This window comes from Mustela erminea, chromosome 5 (genome assembly GCF_009829155.1).
Source record: "Mustela erminea isolate mMusErm1 chromosome 5, mMusErm1.Pri, whole genome shotgun sequence".
Lineage (NCBI taxonomy): Eukaryota > Metazoa > Chordata > Mammalia > Carnivora > Mustelidae > Mustela > Mustela erminea.
Genome location: NC_045618.1, coordinates 34,134,951 through 34,150,905, shown reverse-complemented (window position 1 = coordinate 34,150,905; position 15,955 = coordinate 34,134,951).

Sequence of the window (15,955 nt, the reverse complement as noted above, 5' to 3'; positions counted from 1 at the left end):
TTTCCTATTACACCTGACTGTCCATTCACCCACCGTAATACAAGCTCCAGAGGCCAGAGTCAGTCCCTCTGCTCAGTGCTCCCTCAAAGCTTTCAGCAACACGCTGACTCAGAGCAGGGGCTCCATAAAACTTTGCTGTAGAATCCGTGATCTTGTTTAATCACTACAACAGCCCTTTGAAGTAAGAGAACTTATCACCCCCCATTTCATAGATGAAGAAACAAAGGTTCAGGGAGGTGAACAAGCTTACAGGGCTAGGTTAGTAAGTGGTGGAACCAGATTCATGCTCAGGTTCCTGGCTCACACATCTGTACTTGGCACCGTGTATACCATCCTGCCAGCAGCAGAGGCTGGGACCAGAGGCTCCAGCTGGCTGCCCGAGCCCTCTCATGAACATTGGATGGGTGCTGGGAGGTCCCCAGGCCTAGCCTCATGGCTTTCTGAGCAGCACACGGTGGCCGCTTGCCCGAGAGGCCCAGGGCTACCAACTCTCAGACTAAGGGAGCAGCTGCACCTTGAGTGCGTGTCCCAGGTGGTGAGACTTAAAGTGGACTGAGGACAGCACACACATCATCCCCCAAGGAATGAGTTCCTCCCAGGAGGGAGCCCTGCCTTGCCAGGGTGCCCTTGCCTTCAGGGGACAGGCAGCAGCGGCTGTGGCTCTGCGAACTTTGTTAGCTTGCGAACGCACCCAACCCCCGCTGCGTACCTGGTGTTCTCTCTGGGCCTCAGGGGGCTGGAGAGAAGAAGTTGGCATTTAAACCCAGATCAGTCTTTCTCTTCTCTGGGGGCCTCCCTTAACTCAGTCTGTATACTTAAGGTCAAAAGGAAGGTACACTGCAGGGGTCCGTGGGTCTGAAACCCAGGAGGGCTCTGCTGCCCAGAAACATTCCCTCTTGGCCATTGCCCCTGGAAGGCCCTTTTGCTCCCTTGGGGAAGAGCAGGTGGGTGACGGGGGTCTCGGGAGATGGGGGCGGAGGTCACACAGGAGAAAGAAGGGGCAGAAAGAGGCCAGATGCTCTGAATGTCTTTCTCTCCTTCCTAACTTCTCAGTCTGGGCACACATGTTTCCGGCAGGTGCTAGGGAGGTGGTGGAGGTGGGATCAGAGAGAGAGAGAGAGAGAGAGAGAGAGAGAGAATTGGAAGCACACTGGGTCAGGAATCTGGAAACGTGGCCCTGTGGAAAGAGGACAGGAGACTCTGGATGTCACTTTTCCTCTCCCTGCCTGCCCATCACATCAGGACAACTGGCAAGGTGCTGGGACTCTGCCAGAACCCCCTCTCAATTTCTACCCTCAGCCAAGATATAGAAGCCTGGCCGCCTAGGTCTGACCTTGGCTACGCCATGTAGAAACTGTGTGCCTGTGGGCAAATGAATCAATCTCTCTGGTTTCCCAGCCAGGGATAATAATGGTCCCAGTTCTCATGAAGTTACTGTTGGATGAATTAACGCATATACATCCGTAAATGCTCAGTAGATAGTAACTCTCAGTACTTCCTGTATCTTCTATCCACAATCCTGAGATCCCAAATTCCCTGAACATCAAAAGCTTTTTAAAAATTCACTTGGCTACTATTTTTAGTCTTTATTTACCTGATGGACTGTGAATATTCATTAGTTTTCCTGCAGAAATGTTAATGCATTTGATTACAGGGCCCTGTCCCAGATTGTGCTAGAAAGAGAGATACAAACTAAGTGGGTTTTCCACCAGATTCTATTTTGAATATCCCCAAGATATCCTGAATCATAAACCTTGAGGAACCTGAATAAGGGATTGTGGACCTGAGTTCTCTTTTAATTCTTTCAGTAACCCCCCAAAATGGATGAATTTTATTCCCATTGTATAGCTAGAGAAACTGAGTCTCGGAGGAGTCCCGGACACCGTGGTTAGCATGTATCAGAGCAAAGACTCTGATCCAATCCTAGTCCTCGCGGGAGTGTGGCCCTCCGACGCTGCCAGATGCTCGGGGTCCCTGAGGGCCTGCGTCTGGTTCAACCTCAAGTGCACACTGGCAGGCTCTTCTGGCTCGGCTAGTTAAGGCCTAGTGAATGAACAAATGCGTGCCAGAGCAGGACACATGGCATGGCACTTCCTCTTGGCTGGACAAGTAGCTCCCACAGGAGACCAGAAGCAAAAGTAAGCTCAGTGAGAACAGGGCCCCGAGGAGCTGCTAATTTTCGAGTCACAGTTGGGCCAACCCATTTCTGGGTCTGTCCAGGCTTTCTTCCAAAGGGCCCTTGAGCAAGGCCCTTGACCCGTCTGAGCTTTGGGTTCATCCTCTGTGCAGTGAGGATAAAAATTGAACCTCGGGTGCCACCGTACAGGGCAGGGGGTGGGGCACATTCAGTGGGGTGACACAGGGCCTGCTCAGTGCTCGGGGACAGCTGGAACTGAGCAGCTTTGCTCTGCAGGAGACTTCGGCCAGCTTCTCTGAGCCCCTGGGAGGCAGGCTCCTGCCGCCATCTAGGAGGAGCCCCAGTGCCCAGACCAGGCCTTCTCAGCCACCATGGAGCTGCAGAGTGTCCCCCTTTACCACCAGGCTGCAGACAGAGGACCTGGCTGGCCCAAGACTAGAGCAGTGGCCCCCGCTCCCTGTCCCTGAAAGCAAGGTCATCCTGGCAAGGGAGGGCTCATTCATTCCATAAGGGACTTACCCTGGGGAATGACACGTGTCATTCGACGTATGCTGTCCCCTGTCCACTTTAAGTCTCACCACCTGGGACACATCTGGGGGAGCACAGGTAGCCTTGATGCTCCGTGGAGGAAAGCCTATGCTGTGGGCTGGGCCCCCAGTTCTTGCCCTGCATGCCTGCCTTGCTCTGCTAGGCACTGAGCACCACCCCTCCCCCGCCCTCCCCTGTCCTGATCCCAGAATCCTCATCCAGCGGTTGCTGCAGGACACACCCTGCCTCCCCGCTTCCTCCTGATTCTGCTGTTGAAATAGAACGTCCACCACGCTTCATTTGTCTAATAAAGCTTCAGTCTCCATTCTGTGCAGTGATTAACCAGCGCGAATCCCAGGCGCTGCCTCACCGGCTCTCAGCCCCTGCCTGGGGAGGGAGGGGTGATGGGAGCGGCCCTGTGCCCGTGGAGGTGGGGGGCGTGCTTCCCGTCCTTCCCCTGCCCACCCCAGCTCCCGTCTTTTTTTTTTTTTTTTCAAATGAGAAATGATTGTGTGATTCCATTAAGTTCCCTGTGCGGCAGCAATCATTCTGGGGAAATTGATTGTGACTCTGTTAATGACTGCTTGGTCGGATGTTAATGTAGCGGGGGACAGCTTACACTGCCCTGCTTGCTGCAACCAGAGCAGAGAAGGATTCCCAGGGAGGGCGGGTGGGGCGAGGAGCCAAGGTGAGAGGGGGGCCTGGATGCTGAGGGCTGGGGCGCGGGTGCGAGGTGCGCAGGCCGAGGGGTGTGAAAACGGGAGTCCTGTCGTGCACCCCTCAGAAATAATTCCGCAGCAGCCAGGGCCATCTGGGGGAGAGTGTATTCGAGTCTGGTATAACCCTATCTGCTTTGGGGGTCCTGTCCCTGGGTGGCAGAGTGGGAGACCCTACTTCCCGCCCAGCCCCCTTTCTATCAGGGGGAGTGCTGGGTGCAGTCAGGAGAGAGAGAGCAGGAGGTCCAGTGAGAGAGAAGAGCTGACCCTGGGCTGCCCGTGGCTGTGACTGGGGCTTCTCTGAGCAACTTTTGGCCCCTGTACTTTGAGGACAGAGGCTGATCCCATGCCCGCTCATCCATTGCCCGTCCCTTCTGCCCCTTTTCCTGGCAGAGCCCAAGTGGGGACATCAGGTGGCCCAGGGCAGTGTGGGCCCTCTCCAGCCCCGGGAGTAAAGAGAACTTTCTCCAAGCCAGCCTGCCAGTGGAGGGTAAGGGAGAGGTCGCAGGATGCACTTCTGGCTTCTGGAAAAGCCATACCTTTGCTCATGAAAAGCCACACCAAGAGGGAACTTCTTGTTTCCTGTCTCTGGCCACAGCTGAGAATGGTCTGAGGCCTCTAAGTAGGACACAGGATGCCTCTTAGAGTCTGGAGCTGTAGCAAACATCTCAAGCATGAAGGAACATGCCTGAGGACTGGAGACCACCCCCTGAACCCCGCAGAGAGGAGAACCAAGGGGGACCTGGATCCTCGTTGCCATCACGGAGCAGCCAAGTTAACCAGCTCTGGAACTGCTTACCCCCACCTTTTCCCAACATGCTCTCTCTCTCTCCTTTTTTCTTCTTTAGTTTATTTGAGAGAAAGAAAGAACACAAGTGAGGTGGGGGGCCAGACAGAGAAGGAGAAGCAGGCTCCCCACTGAGCAGGGAGCCCAACGTGGGGCTCCATCCCAGGACCCCAAGATCATGACCTGAGCTGAAGGCAGATGCTTAACCAACTGAGCCCCCCAGGCAGCCCCCGACCTGCTCTTTAGTAAGAGAACTCGTTGTCCTTACTGGTTTAGTCATTCTGAGTGGGGAGCCGTGTTCCGTGCAGCCAAGAGTATCCTTGTCAAAGGACCTTCTGTAGGTGAGTCTTCTTGTATGTGGGAAAGTTTCAACGTGTCAGCATGGGTGTCATTCTTTCAAGGTGCCTAGTGTGAACTTAAGTCCACCATTAGAGTCCAGTCATACCAGTGATGGGCAAACAAGAAATGTGTCTATGGGCGGCCAGGTTCTCCTGGGAACCTCATGCTAGGGAAGCAGGAGCCTGACCCAATGGCCAAGCCTTCCGTTTTGGAAGGAAGTGGGTGTTCTGAATGTTTTCTCTGAGCCCAGTCTCCATGGACTCAAGTGTGGGTCCTTTGGGCTAAAGCCTGAGTGACCCTGGTGTCCCAGCCACTCTGTTTGGGAGCTCTGGTTCAGCACAGACCTCCTCCCCCTTCACACAGAGCCCGACAGCATTGCTCTGGGACCTTGGCCGTGGGCAGTACCTGAGAAAAGTCGGGGGTGGGGGGCGTGGGTCCTGCATGGGGAATGCAGGTGCTTCTCGGAACTGGGGGTTATGGCCGCACCTGTGAGACGTCATGTGAGAAGAGGCCAGATCCACAGACGGCTGGTCTCTGTTCTGGCTTCCCCGGGAGCAGAGCCCGGGACCCAGGCTTGAAAGCAGGTGGCTTACTTGGGAGGTGACCCCAGAAGCAAGAGGGAGAGGAGGCAGGAAGGAGGAAACCACACGCAGGGCAGTGTCATGGAGGACCCCGTGAGGAGGGCTGGCGGTCAGCAAGCTAAGATGTCTGAGCGGCATCAAGAAGCTTCTCAGAATCTTCTGCGCTGACCCAGAGGGCCAGACCATCCCCGCTGGAAGGAGGTTGGCCTTGGGAGGCCTTCGCTGCCACCACTTCCCACATTTAGGGGCTCTGTGTGCTCTATGCCCACAGGCGCTGCCCACAGGGAGAGCCCCGCGGGTCAGGTGGCCCCAGCGGCTCTGAGGGGAGTGCTGTGGGGGGGTTACGATGGCACTCAACGGCTTGTTCCCGGCACACCCCGAGGATGCCCAGAAGCACTCGGGACTTCCTCAAGCGCTGGGATCTTGTTTTGGCAGGTGGAGGCAGAGCTAATGAGGACCCAGCAGAGCCCTTCAGAGGGGACCCCGTGCCTTCCTTAGTCCTGTCTCTTGCCTCCAGCCTTGGGGGTGTGTCTGAATACAATGGCTATGGAGGGAGACAGGGCAATTCTGAAACCCAGGGCAGAACTCAACCACTCTGGACCTTGCAAGTGGAGTGATTTTTTTTTTTTTTTTTTTTTTAATGGCAGAGATTAGAAAGTGTTGCAATATTTTTTGTAATTGATTCCTGTAATTGCAAATCAATAGAACTAATTGGCACCCTAGCTGGGTGTGTTTTGTGGTGAAATGATCGGGGTGCAACAGGAGGTGAAATCAAGCACATTCCAGCTCTGCCAGGGTTGGGGTGTGTGGCGGCAGGAGCATCGGGGACCACCAGCAGACAGCGAGCTGCTTCCTCACGCTTCTGCTAACCCCCAGCTCACATAAGCAGAGGTGCTCCCAGCAAGTGGAGAGCGCTGGTGGCCAGGCTGCCCCTGGGGGCTGTCTCCAGCTGGAAAAGTCTGGCCCAGAAGAGAAACAGCTGTCTTCTCGGGCTTTCTCTCATTTATTCATTCAGGTTTTTATTTACCCAGTTAGTACCTTGCAGACATGTGCTGTGCACCTACTATGTTCCAAGCTCCAGCTGGAGCACGGGGATATGGTGGTGGACAGAGACCATAGCTCTCTGTCTTCATGGAGATGCTGGCATCGCACAATGAAGCCATCACGATTTGGCGGCCAAGAAGGGATCCACTCTACACAGGCAGAGAGGGACTGATTAAAAGGCCTTCAGAACTGCCAGGAGGTCTGGAGAAATGGGAGTCTGGCTGGGCTCTCAGGAGTGGCTCGTAAGAACCAGGCCACCAAGAAGCTCCCATCTGGGCCACGCGGCCACTGCCAGCAGAGTCGACACTGGAGAACGCTGGGGCTTCTGCAACAGAATGGAAACCTCGTGCTTGCCTCTCTCCCCTCTTGGCTCAGTTCCCAATTCGAGTTTTAGTGGAGCCCATCGATCAGCAGAACCTAAGTCCGCGTGGAACCCTCATGGCCAGGGAGTCTGTGCGTCCTGCCTTTCCCCCTCCAGGAGCACCCCTTCAGGGAGGAGTTGGCAGTGGATGGTGAGTGAGCAAATCTGTACTTGCAAAACAGCAACTGAGTGCACACGTGAACTAATTAAATTCCTCTGTGGTAAGCGCTTTGCAGAAAAAGCAGAGGGAATTGTTAAAAGGAACTTCTCTGAACTCTTGGCAAGAACCGAGAGGAAACCATGCCTGGGAAAGTGGATGGTGGGAACATACACAAGCCCTCTGATGACAGCGGCGTCTTGAATCAAGGCACAGACACCACGTCCCCTAGAACTAGGCTGTGTTCCTTCCCCTTCCCGGTTCCCAGCCCGTAAGATGATCCCTGTTTGTTCCCAGCACAACGGAGATCCTGGTAGTCTCTTTCTCCCCTCATGAGGTCTAAGACCCTCATTCAAATGGTCTAAGTGTCCTGGGACCCATCCGTTACCCTGAGCTCCCTGGACCCGTGGTGTGGTGGGCACAGTGATGACCCACCCTCTTGGCTTTCAGAACTGTCTGCCTCTGGAGGGCTCCCCTACTGGCCCTTGCTGGGGTGAGGCCACCCCCCACGCTCGGGGGAGGGAACCCGTCTGCTCCAGAGCTACGTGATCCCCACACCTCTCTCCCTGTTTCTTGAAGTTTGGTCTAGGGGCCAATCGACATTAAATTCCCCCCCCCCCCCCAGCTTTGTTGCAGCCTGATTAACAATTAAAAATTATGTGTATTTAAGGTGCACAATGTGATGTTTGGATATATGCGTGCATGGTGAAATCATTAGCACAATTCAGCTAATTATCATATCCATCACCTCACATAGTTACCATATGTGTGTGTGTGTGTGTGTGTGTGTGTTTTGAAAACACTGGAGATCTGCTCTCTTAGCGAATTTCAGTACACATCGTTATTAACTACCGTTACCAGTCCATACACTAGGTCTTCAGAACTTACTCATTTTGTAACTGAAAGTTTGTACCTTTTGATTAATAACTCCCCTTCTCTCCCATCTCCCAGGCTCTGCTAACTGACATCCTACTCTGTTAGCATGACCGCAACTTGGTCTTTTTTTTTTTTTAAGATTCCAAATGCAAGTGAGATCATTTGATATTTGTCTTGCTGCGTCTGGTTTATTTCATTTAGCCTTACTGTCTTGCAGATGTACCCGCCGTGCTGCAAGCGGCAAGACGCCCTGCCCTTCTTCTTCAAGGGTGAGTGATATTCCATTGTCTGTATTGTATATGCCACACCCTCTTTATCCACTCCTCTGTTGATGGACCTTTACACTGTTTCCATTTCTTGGCCACTGGACAATGCTGCAATGAACACAGGAGTGCAGATGTCCTTTGCAGATAGTTTCTTTCCTTTAGATCTACACTCTGAAGAGGGATTGCTAGGTCATAGGACAATTCTGGTGGGTTTTTTTTTTTTTTTTTTTTGGTATTTTGAGGGACCTCCATATTGTTTTCCATAGGGTTCCATCGATTTATGTCCCCACCAACAGGGTACGGGGGTCCCCTTTCCTCCACATCCTGTCAACACTTATCTCTTGACTTTAACAATGGCCATTGTGACAGGTGTGAGGGGATACCTCATTGTGGTTTTGATTTGTAATTCCCTGATGATGGTGTGGAGCTTCTTTTCATGTACTTGTTGGCCATCTGTATGTCTTCTTTAGCAAGGTGTCTATTCGGATCCTTTGCCCCTTTTATTTATTTATTTATTTATTTATTTTTAATTTTTAAGAGTGTTTTAATTTATTTTAGCGAGAGAGAGAGAAGGCTCGGGGAGCAGCAGAGGGAGAGGGAGAGAGTTTCTCAAGCAGACTTCTCGTTGAGTGCGGAGCCCAAGTTGGGGCTTGATCTCATGACCCTGAGAACAGGACCTGAGCTGAAATCAGAAATTGGATGCTTAACCAACTGAGTCACCCGGGTGCCCCTCCTTTGCCCTTTTAAAATTGGATTGTTTGCTTTTTTTTTTTTTGCTCTTGAGTTGTGTAAATTCCTTTTATATTTTGGATTTAACCCCTTATTAGATATATGGTTCATAAATATTCTCTCCCAATACATAGGTCGCTTTTTCCTTTGCAAACTTTTCAGTCTGTTGTAGTCCCACTTGTTTACTTTTGGTTGCGCTTTTGGTGGGAAATCCAAAAAAATCATCACTGAGACCAAAGTCAGAGAGATTTTCTCTATGCTTTCTTCTAGAAATTTTATGGTTTCAGATCTTTTTTTTTTTTTTTTTTTTTTAAGATTTTATGTATTTATTTGACAGAAAAAGAGAGAGAGAGAGAATACAAGCAGGGGGAGTGGCAGGCAGAGAGAGAGGGAGAAGCAGACTCCCCACTGAGCCAGGACCCCCCCCACCCCCGCCAATGTGGGTTAGGAGCTCAAAGGGGAGCTCAATCCTGGGATGCTGGGAACATGACCTGAGCCGAAGGCAGATGCTTTGAAACCAGACACTTGCACCGACTGAGACCCCCAGGCACCCCATCGTTTCAGATCTTATGTTTAAGTCTTTAATCCACGTTGAATTGATTTTTGTGTATGATGTAAAATAAGGCCCCAACTTCATTCTTTTCCCAACACCCTTTACTGAAGAGACTTCTTTTCCCATTGAGTATTCTTGTTGCCTTTCTTGGAAATTTGTTGATCATATATGCATGGTTTTCTTACTGGGTTCTCTATTCCGTTCCATTCTGTGAAACTATATGTCTGTTTATAAGCCGGTTTCTACTGCTTTGCTTACCACAGCTTATAGCATAATTTTAAATCTGGAAGCGTGACACTTCCAGCTTTGTTCTTTTTGCTCAAGTTTGCTTTTACTCAACAGGAGATTTTCACTTGATCAAAATGCTACTGTCCAGGCCCTGCCACAGACCTACTGAATCCAAAGCTCTTTGTGGGGGGGGGGGGGGTTAGGGAGAAACCGGGGAATGTGCCTTTTCTGCAGGCTTTCCAGGTGACTCTGCTGTGCCCGTGACCAGGGACCCATGCCCTGGCACACAGGTGAGAGGGAGACAGCGTGTGCCATGGGAGGCACATGGGACGTGGGGGCACAGCCTGTCCCGACCTCTCCCTTGCACAACCTTCTGATTCTGGTTGTCCTGCTCTGACTGAGCTTCCTGACCTGAAAATTGAAGGTAATGACATTGTTTGCTTCCTGGGTTTGTTGTGGCTGCGAGCTAATATCTGCAAAGCCTCCGTCCACCCGAAGGCGAAGGCGCTATTTAAATACCTGTGTAGTCCTTAGGAGCCCGGGGGGAGCATGACCTTTAGGAGGAAGAGTTTAACAATTCTCATTAATTAAAAAAAAAATCATTCTTTACTCAAGTTTCTCAAAGGACATTAAGGGAGCTTCAAATGCACAGTCCACAGCAACACTTACGAAAGCCCCCTTTGCTCCCCTAACCCACTCCCCTGGCACAGAGCCCCCCCCACCGAGTCCCCCAGCCCCTGTACCCCCAGTCCAGGGCCTTCTCTCAGCCTCTTCGCACGCCCTCACCGACAGCTGTGCTGTATATGGGTTAAGCGAGCCCCCTTCCTCCCCAGAGGAAGCCACGCATCCGGGAGGAGGGAGAACGGAGAACCGGAGGTGGGCAGGGAGGACCGGCGGGTGTGACGGGGGTCGGTGAACACGCGGCTGTGATACATTTTTTCGGTCCATTCCACCATTGAGTGTGAACAGAGCAGCGTCAGCAGAAGGAAACTTTTCCAGCATCCACGTGTGGTCAGTGCTGGGGGTGGGGGCATCCACTGTCTCTCGGGGGCCTGGGAGCCAGTCCCTCCCTCTTTCTTGTCCTTCTGTCCTTTCTCTTTCTGTCTGTCTCTTCTTCCACTTAAAAAAAAAAAATCAGCTGCTTCTTTTCTCCCACAATTGTTTGTTTTATCTAATATTTAACTACTTTTCTTTTTAATTAGAAAAGCAAATAACTGCTGGGGTGGACATTCTCAAATAGGGCAGATGAGCTCAAAGGAGTCCTTCTGGACTCAAAGGAGTCACCCTTCAGAGAGGGCTGAGAGCCCATGGTGTCCTGGCCCACACCGTGAGAGACCTGAGCCGCTTCTCGTTCTACGAAAGGAGTGGGAGACACTGGAGAGGGAAGGAGGGACTGACGCTGGGGGTGTGGGGGTGTGGGTGTGGGTGGGTGTGCCCGTGCACATGTGTGCATGTTTGCACTTGCACATGTGGCTGAGGATGTGGGTGTCAGACCCGGCCCCCACTTTGGCCAAGTTTGATGTGTCCTCCTTGCACACCCCCTACCTTGGTTCTGTAACAATTACCCCCTCTAGGCTGGGTCCTCCCCTCTCCTCCCTGCCCAGGACCAGGGGGCTCAGAGTGCCCGAGACGGAACCCCTGTGTGGCCCGCTGTCTCAGGGCAGGGAGAACAGAACAGACATCACAGCCAGCTCTGCTGGCCTCCTAGCAGAGGGCAGGGGAGGGTCTGGGGGATATGGAGGGGCAGGGAAGGAGGAGAAGGGCGCTGGATCCTGGAAGGCCTGGCTGGGATGGGGGCAGAGCGGAGGTCCTCCAGGTCATGCAAACACCAAGCACAAGGGGTCCTGAAAAACTCAGGCTCGTTCTAGGTCCTGGAGGTGTCCTGTCCTGCAGGGATTTATTTATTTAATCAGTCAATCAATCAGTCACTTATTCAGCAAATTTGTGTTGAACCCCTTCTATGTGGCGACACTGTTCTAGGCACTGAGGATACAGCAGTGAGAGAAGAAAGAAACTCCCTGCCCTTGTGGAGCTCCATGGGAGACAGACAACAAACAGATCAAGTACAGTGGCTCATATGCCAGATTGCGGTAAGGGCTAGGGACAGAACAAAGCAGAGGAAGGAAATGTGAGTGGCTGGTTGTCACTGACACTTTTGAAAGAAAGACCAGAGAAAGCTCCTCCGAAATGCTGACTTTGAGAAAAGACCAGAGGATAGGAAGAGGGACCTGGGAATATGTGGAGGAAGAGTATGGTAGACAAAGGGGCAAGTGTAAAGGCCCTGGGGCAGAAGCGTGTCTGAAGAACAGCAAGGAAAATGTGGCCAGAGCAGAGTGAGTCAGGTAAGAGTTCAGGGGCCGGATCCTGCAGGGCTTTCTAGGCTGCACACAAGGGAAGACGGGCTTCGCCTCTGAAGATAGAGGAACCTGAGAAGATTTGAACAGGAATATGCCATGGTCACACTTATGCTTTAACAGCACCGCATGGCTGCTGGAGGGAGCCCAGAAGCAAGGGGGGCAGGTTAGGAGGTCCAGAGGGAGGGCCCTGTAGGAGAGGCAAGCAGTGGCTGGTACTAGGTGGTAGCAGTGGGAGCAGGGGGGCGTGTCCTTTGAAGGTGGAGTTGGCCACATCAGCTGCGGGGACCTCAGGCAGTGATGCTACTTGTGGCCAGGCTGGCAGAAGGTCTGTGGTTCTAGGGTTCTGCACACTTTAGATGGCCCCAGCCCACCTAGGGAGAGGGTCGGCAGGAGCTTGGTAACAGTGATGGCCAGTCCCTCCAGCCAGTGGGGCAGGGCGCAGCTCAATGAAAGGCTCTCGGTGGGCACACCGGGAACAAGAACACAGTCAAAGTCAGACCCAGTGCACAGGGCTTTTTCCCCTACCACAGGCTGGTGGGCCTGAGACAGGGCCTGCTGACCTTGACCTGGGCATGAGTGTTTGTGCTGAGAAGCGTGGGCAAAGATGGGGGCTCCCTTTCCAAACTGCACCTCCCGTTTCCCACCCCAAGTCCCCTCGCTCTTGACTGGTCAGCTCTGAGGAGACCACGTCCCAGGCCCCAGGGGAACCCCCTGAGAGGGGCTGAGGGAATCGCTTCTCTTGTGCCCTTGGTTTAGAACAGTGGTCCTCAGATGGGGATCCTGCCCCCAAGCAGATATCAGGCAAGGCCCGTAGACTGCTGGGTGAAGATGGAAGTGACAGTCAAGGCCAGAGACACTGCCGAATTCTCTACCACGAACAGGACAGCTCCCAGAGCCAAGAATCGTCTGAAGTTTCTGTCCCAACACGTCGATAGTATTGAGGTTGAGAAAACCTCCTTTAGAGGCACTAAGCTTCTCATGAGCGGCAGTTGCAAAACCCAAGTCCTCCCATCTCTGAATATGTACCCCTTCACACTACGGAGAATGGGTGTCTATCTCTCTACTCCCATGGCTCGTGCTGACCAACCACATTTCTGACCAAATGGAACAGGTAGGTGGGATTTCTGAGCTTAGTCCTCCAGAGGTCCTGCCGCTTCCATGGTCACTGGTTAAAGCCCCAGGTGTCAACGAGTACCAACCACCGCGTCATGGTCATCGTAGATCAACTCAGCCCCAGACGGCCAGCAGGCGAGTAAGCAGCATGAGTGATCCCAGCGAATCCAGCAGAAGAACCATCCAGAAAAGCCCAGCCCAAACTGCTGAGCCACAGAATGGTGGTTGTTTGACTCCACCAAGCTTTGGGACTATTTGTTTGGAAGCGATAGAGAGCAGATACACGGAGAGTAAGTACATTTCAAAGGGCATGTCAAGGGACTGTACACCTAGACTCAAAGAATTGATGGGTACATTTCAGTCCACGGAAGCAATGGAAGCTCAGATTGGGGGCAGCAACAGAATCCCTCTAGGGGAGTGGCCGCGGGTAGGATCCACATTTAAGCCTGGATCCTATGCCTACAGGACAGCTATGATCCTGCCCTGTGAGCCACAGGTCAAGTGGGGGAGCAGCTGAATCTCGGAAACGAGATTGGTGGCAAATCGCTGGGCAGAGCGTGCGGCCTTGATGTGTGGGCAGGAACGCCAACGCCGCCACCCACCAGCTGCGGGAGCTTCGGCAGAGCACTCTGCTTCCCTCCCAGAACCTTGGCTTTCTCTGGAAAGGGCTGATCGCACCTCTCTCATGTTTACTGGAAGGACTGGGTCTCAGTAGAGGAAATGATGGGTGTGAAAGACTGAGCACCGAGCTGGGCACAGAGACGTACAACAAGGGCTTGCTGATGATCACGCAGACACACAGGTGGAACAGGGCTGGCTGAAGAGGAAGGGAAGCAAAGGGACCATCCAACCTCTGCCCTCTTCCACTGGGGAGGGGCTCCCAAACTTAAAGCAAAAAAAAAAGGGATTGGGAGCTGTAGGAACTAGGTTATTGCTCCATGTTTCCGGAATGGGTTTCCCCAGGTGAGAAAGAAAAGCAGGTTTAAATCAGACTGGCATTAATAGCAGAAGGCAGGCAAACAGTCGGTCTTAATATGATTCCTGGGTGAGCCAGCATGGGGTGTGGGTTTTAATTTAAAGCAGGCATTTAGTGAGTTGATAAACAGGAGTGCACAGCGCCTGCCCTCCCACGCCCTGAGCCCCAGAAGAACAATTATCCTGGAGAGGAGACGGAAGGAACATATGGAAATGAATTCTAATACGGTGGAGGGAGCGGGCAGCACCTGCTTTCCCGGGGCGGGCTTTGATGGGCTCGGTGGTGATTGTGTACACGCCAGCAGGTAGCAAAGGTCAGCCGAGGCCTCCCTTCCTGGTTCACTCCATGGGTTCCGTCTACATCGTGGGATGGAGATGGGTTGGGAGCTCTTTGATCTTCTCTTAACCTTGTGGAGGTTAAGAGAAGAGAAGGCACAGCCTCCATCGGTGTGGTCCGTGACGTGTCATTCATAGCTCACGCGCATAGGTGGGCTGGTTCCGTGTTTCTTTGCCTTCCCCCAATGGCTGATGTAGACTCGGTGGCGGAGGCCGGTTGGCTTCTGTCTCAAGTCCCCAGACCCAGCCAGGAAGGTTGTCCTTCAGATCCTAAGTTGTAGTTCATGACGATCTACTTCTAACCCATCTGGCAAGAAGGGCTTCACTGACTCATGGGATTGACCTTGGGAAAGCATAGGGCATTGGCACCCAGGAATCTGACCACTGTCAGGGTCACCAACAGCATTCTCTCAACTTCCCAGACTGGCTTTCTAGACAAGCCTGAGCACCCTGAAGGCCAAAACTCCCATCCAGACCTTCCGTCCTGGTCTCAAATCCAGCAGTGCCTGGGGAGGGCTCTGCCTGCCCAGGCTGAGTCCCAGGCCCGCCCCTGCACTGTGGTCAGGGTGGGCACTCTGGTTGGCTATCTCTCCCACAGCCTCACCGGTGAGAGGAGCTGGAGGGACACACCCCAGAGTAGGGAGGCTACTGCTGTGAGAAAGAGGGGAGTCTGGGCAGACAACAGACCGTTCTGCTACGGGGGCCAACAGAGTCATGATGTGCATTCTTGGGTTATTTCTACAATTTCTCACCAGGAGCCACATATTCGCCCAGGGGCAAGTTATCCATGCCGACAGAAATGTAGGCAGACCCTCAGAACCATACTCAGATCAAGGAGGCTGCTCTGAAGTCCATCATGCATCTTCTAGGTCTTTGATGATTACATGGGGAGGAAAAGATGGATCTTTCCATCATGAATGCTGTTGTCACTTATTGGAGACTCGTTAAAGACAAATGTGCTGGTTTTGAGGGGGCAGCTTGGGCTGGGTCTTTTCCTCCAGGGCTCCCTTGCACAGAGAACACACTTAGATTCAAGGAACACAGAACAAGCTTTCTGGTATCATCTACAATCTGTTCGGCTGCAGAGAACAGCTGAATGATGGTGGCTTCAACACACGGGAGTTGTTGCCTTCCCTAGAGACGTCTGTGGGTACACGGGGCAGACCATGCTCTGTGGGCCCCCTACGGCTTTGCACATCTTATGAGCAGAGCCCTCGGCAGCTTCCCTTCCGGACCAGATTTTGAAGCACGTTTTATAGGGAAGAGACTTGGAAGATAGGTAGAGCACCAATCTGGGTGTCAAAGGGTAGATTTCTTGGCTCTCCAGGAAGGATAATGTGTCCCTTGGGGCAAAGGTTGGGCAGGTTTGCTGGGAGCCCCGTTAAGAAGCCCAGGGTTCTGCACCTGAGACACAATCCACTGCATCTCCAGCGTCTGCAGGGACAGCTCCACGTGGCCCCACGGGCATCGGGGACAAGCGGACCTGGTGGCAACAGACATGAACCTGTAGCTCATGCTGCCTGCTGTGTCATGGAGGATAAAATTCCTTTTTTCTGACCTGGGAGGCTAGTGTTTTCTGCTAGCATCCATGAAACTGGGACAGGCTAACATGTTAGCTTGTAAGCAAAGTAAATTTTGCTGGCCCCAGTGGTATATAGGAAAGGGATGGAATGCTATCTCCATAAAATAATCCAGGCTCGACTCCTTTTATCTTTCTGTTTCACAATCCTCACACGTCATAGTCCAAGATGGCTGTTGGAGCTCCAGCCAGCACACCTTCATTCCAAGAAGCAGGGAAGATGGAAGGGGAAGGACAAAGTCACCACCTCCTAGCCTTCCCAGAATTCCTACACTACACTCATTGGCTGTCAC